Consider the following 5432-nt stretch of genomic DNA (forward strand, 5'->3'; position numbering starts at 1 on the left):
TTTTTTATAAAGTTCCGAATGTACGATGGCCCAAAAATCAGAATTTGGAAAAACTTATACTTTTCAAATTTTGTCTTTGAAATAATCGGACGTTAAATTAGTTACCAAAACTTCCGAATATGGGATGTCTAACCTTCAATATTGGCCCTTGGAACCACCTGGAGCCATGGCGTGGTTTGTTTTGAACTTTTGATATTCGGAGGATATGTTTTTTATAAAGTTCCGAATGTACGATGGCCCAAAAATCAGAATTTGGAAAAACTTATACTTTTCAAATTTTGTCTTTGAAATAATCGGACGTTAAATTAGTTACCAAAACTTCCGAATATGGGATGTCTAACCTTCAATATTGGCCCTTGGAACCACCTGGAGCCATGGCGTGGTTTGTTTTGAACTTGTGATATTCGGAGGATAGGTTTTTTATAAAGTTCCGAATGTACGATGGCCCAAAAATCAGAATTTGGAAAAACTTATACTTTTCAAATTTTGTCTTTGAAATAATCGGAAGTTAAATTAATTACCAAAACTTCCGAATATGGGATGTCTAACCTTCAATATGGGCCCTTGGAACCACCTGGAGCCATGGCGTGGTTTGTTTTGAACTTGTGATATTCGGAGGATAGGTTTTTTATAAAGTTCCGAATGTACGATGGCCCAAAAATCAGAATTTGGAAAAACTTATACTTTTCAAATTTTGTCTTTGAAATAATCGGACGTTAAATTAGTTACCAAAACTTCCGAATATGGGATGTCTAACCTTCAATATTGGCCCTTGGAACCACCTGGAGCCATGGCGTGGTTTGTTTTGAACTTGTGATATTCGGAGGATAGGTTTTTTATAAAGTTCCGAATGTACGATGGCCCAAAAATCAGAATTTGGAAAAACTTATACTTTTCAAATTTTGTCTTTAAAATAATCGGACGTTAAATTAGTTACCAAAACTTCCGAATATGGGATGTTTAACCTTCAATATTGGCCCTTGGAACCACCTGGAGCCATGGCGTGGTTTGTTTTGAACTTGTGATATTCGGAGGATAGGTTTTTTATAAAGTTCTGAATGTACGATGGCCCAAAAATCAGAATTTGGAAAAACTTATACTTTTCAAATTTTGTCTTTGAAATAATCGGACGTTAAATTAGTTACCAAAACTTACGAATATGGGATGTCTAACCTTCAATATTGGCCCTTGGAACCACCTGGAGCCATGGCGTGGTTTGTTTTGAACTTGTGATATTCGGAGGATAGGTTTTTTATAAAGTTCTGAATGTACGATGGCCCAAAAATCAGAATTTGGAAAAACTTATACTTTTCAAATTTTGTCTTTGAAATAATCGGAAGTTAAATTAGTTACCAAAACTTCCGAATTTGGGTTGTCTAACCTTCAATATGGTCCCTTGGAACCACCTGGAGCCATGGCGTGGTTTGTTTTGAATTTGTGATATTCGGAGGATAGGTTTTTTATAAAGTTCCGAATGTACGATGACCCAAAAATCAGAATTTGGAAAAACTTATACTTTTCAAATTTTGTCTTTGAAATAATCGGACGTTAAATTAGTTACCAAAACTTACGAATATGGGATGTCTAACCTTCAATATTGGCCCTTGGAACCACCTGGAGCCATGGCGTGGTTTGTTTTGAACTTGTGATATTCGGAGGATAGGTTTTTTATAAAGTTCTGAATGTACGATGGCCCAAAAATCAGAATTTGGAAAAACTTATACTTTTCAAATTTTGTCTTTGAAATAATCGGACGTTAAATTAGTTACCAAAACTTCTGAATATGGGATGTCTAACCTTCAATATGGGCCCTTGGAACCACCTGGAGCCATGGCGTGGTTTGTTTTGAACTTGTGATATTCGGAGGATAGGTTTTTTATAAAGTTCCGAATGTACGATGGCCCAAAAATCAGAATTTGGAAAAACTTATACTTTTCAAATTTTGTCTTCGAAATAATCGGACGTTAAATTAGTTACCAAAACTTCCGAATATGGGATGTCTAACCTTCAATATTGGCCCTTGGAACCACCTGGAGCCATGGCGTGGTTTGTTTTGAACTTGTGATATTCGGAGGATAGGTTTTTTATAAAGTTCCGAATGTACGATGGCCCAAAAATCAGAATTTGGAAAAACTTATACTTTTCAAATTTTGTCTTTGAAATAATCGGAAGTTAAATTAGTTACCAAAACTTCCGAATTTGGGCTGTCTAACCTTCAATATTGGCCCTTGGAACCACCTGGAGCCATGGCGTGGTTTGTTTTGAACTTGTGATATTCGGAGGATATGTTTTTTATAAAGTTCCGAATGTACGATGGCCCAAAAATCAGAATTTGGAAAAACTTATACTTTTCAAATTTTGTCTTTGAAATAATCGGACGTTAAATTAGTTACCAAAACTTCCGAATATGGGATGTCTAACCTTCAATATTGGCCCTTGGAACCACCTGGAGCCATGGCGTGGTTTGTTTTGAACTTGTGATATTCGGAGGATAGGTTTTTTATAAAGCTCCGAATGTACGATGGCCCAAAAATCAGAATTTGGAAAAACTTATAATTTTCAAATTTTGTCTTTGAAATAATCGGAAGTTAAATTAGTTACCAAAACTTCCGAATTTGGGCTGTCTAACCTTCAATATGGGCCCTTGGAACCACCTGGAGCCATGGCGTAGTTTGTTTTGAACTTGTGATATTCGGAGGATAGGTATTTTATAAAGTTCTGAATGTACGATGGCCCAAAAATCAGAATTTGGAAAAACTTATACTTTTCAAATTTTGTCTTTGAAATAATCGGAAGTTAAATTAGTTACCAAAAATTCCGAATTTGGGTTGTCTAACCTTCAATATTGGCCCTTGGAACCACCTGGAGCCATGGCGTGGTTTGTTTTGAACTTGTGATATTCGGAGGATAGGTTTTCTATAAAGTTCCGAATGTACGATGGCAAACTTGAAGATGAGGAACGGTTTGTTAGGAACGCTTTTCCTTGGTGGACGTATGAAAAACGAGTAAGTATCTCTGTAACTCCAATTCACATTAACAAAAGTTAGTACTAACTTGTTACTCATTCGTAATTTCAGAGAAATCTTGCGGATCGCCGGTATGTGGACCTCTACGGGAAACGATTTGAACATGAAGGATGCTACAAAATCAAGAGGGACAATTTCTATGGTCACTGGAAGTTATGATCTGTTTTAATACTTTTATGGTCAATTAGGAGTATGGATTTAGGTGCTTTTGACGAAATTGTAAGGTTAAGGCCGTTTGAACTTTATGTAATGGATGTAATCGGAGTATTATTAATATAAAAACTAGCCGATTATACGAAATCGGTAGATTATTTTGTTAAACAACCTACCGATTGTAATATTCGGTTATTTTATGAGTCAACTTTCTTTCCGATTATGGTGTTGTTTGGTCTCAGGAAACATTTTTTTTTGAACTTGTAATATTCGGAGGATAATGTTTTTGTAAAGTTCCGAATGTACGATGGCCCAAAAATCAGAATTTGGAAAAACTTATACTTTTCAAATTTTGTCTTTGAAATAATCGGACGTTAAATTAGTTACCAAAACTTCCGAATATGGGATGTCTAACCTTCAATATTGGCCCTTGGAACCACCTGGAGCCATGGCGTGGTTTGTTTTGAACTTGTGATATTCGGAGGATAGGTTTTTTATAAAGTTCCGAATGTACGATGGCCCAAAAATCAGAATTTGGAAAAACTTATACTTTTCAAATTTTGTCTTTGAAATAATCGGACGTTAAATTAGTTACCAAAACTTCCGAATATGGGATGTCTAACCTTCAATATTGGCCCTTGGAACCACCTGGAGCCATGGCGTGGTTTGTTTTGAACTTGTGATATTCGGAGGATAGGTTTTTTATAAAGTTCCGAATGTACGATGGCCCAAAAATCAGAATTTGGAAAAACTTATACTTTTAAATTTTGTCTTTGAAATAATCGGAAGTTAAATTAGTTACCAAAACTTCCGAATTTGGGCTGTCTAACCTTCAATATGGGCCCTTGGAACCACCTGGAGCCATGGCGTGGTTTGTTTTGAACTTGTGATATTCGGAGGATAGGTTTTTTATAAAGTTCCGAATGTACGATGGCCCAAAAATCAGAATTTGGAAAAACTAATACTTTTCAAATTTTGTCTTTGAAATAATCGGACGTTAAATTAGTTACCAAAACTTCCGAATATGGGATGTCTAACCTTCAATATTGGCCCTTGGAACCACCTGGAGCCATGGCGTGGTTTGTTTTGAACTTGTGATATTCGGAGGATAGGTTTTTTATAAAGTTCCGAATGTACGATGTCCCAAAAATCAGAATTTGGAAAAACTTATACTTTTCAAATTTTGTCTTTGAAATAATCGGAAGTTAAATTAGTTACCAAAACTTCCGAATATGGGATGTCTAACCTTCAATATTGGCCCTTGGAACCACCTGGAGCCATGGCGTGGTTTGTTTTGAACTTGTGATATTCGGAGGATAGTTTTTTTTATAAAGTTCTGAATGTACGATGGCCCAAAAATCAGAATTTGGAAAAACTTATACTTTTCAAATTTTGTCTTTGAAATAATCGGAAGTTAAATAAGTTACCAAAACTTCCGAAGTTGGGCTGTCTAACCTTCAATATGGGCCCTTGGAACCACCTGGAGCCATGGCGTGGTTTGTTTTGAACTTGTGATATTCGGAGGATAGGTTTTTTATAAAGTTCCGAATGTACGATGGCCCAAAAATCAGAATTTGGAAAAACTTATACTTTTCAAATTTTGTCTTTGAAATAATCAGACGTTAAATTAGTTACCAAAACTTCCGAATATGGGATGTCTAACCTTCAATATTGGCCCTTGGAACCACCTGGAGCCTTGGCGTGGTTTGTTTTGAACTTGTGATATTCGGAGGATAGGTTTTTTATAAAGTTCTGAATGTACGATGGCCCAAAAATCAGAATTTGGAAAAACTTATACTTTTCAATTTTTGTCTTTGAAATAATCGGAAGTTAAATTAGTTACCAAAACTTCCGAATTTGGGCTGTCTAACCTTCAATATGGGCCCTTGGAACCACCTGGAGCCATGACGTGGTTTGTCTTGAACTTGTGATATTCGGAGGATATGTTTTTTATAAAGTTCCGAATGTACGATGGCCCAAAAATCAGAATTTGGAAAAACTTATACTTTTCAAATTTTGTCTTTGAAATAATCGGACGTTAAATTTTGGGCTGTCTAACCTTCAATATGGGCCCTTGGAACCACCTGGAGCCATGGCGTGGTTTGTTTTGAACTTGTGATATTCGGAGGATAGGTTTTTTATAAAGTTCCGAATGTACGATGGCCCAAAAATCAGAATTTGGAAAAATTTATACTTTTCAAATTTTGTCTTTGAAATAATCGGACGTTAAATTAGTTACCAAAACTTCCGAAT

The sequence above is a fragment of the Papaver somniferum genome, chromosome 7 (genome assembly GCF_003573695.1).
Source record: "Papaver somniferum cultivar HN1 chromosome 7, ASM357369v1, whole genome shotgun sequence".
Classification (NCBI taxonomy): domain Eukaryota; kingdom Viridiplantae; phylum Streptophyta; class Magnoliopsida; order Ranunculales; family Papaveraceae; genus Papaver; species Papaver somniferum.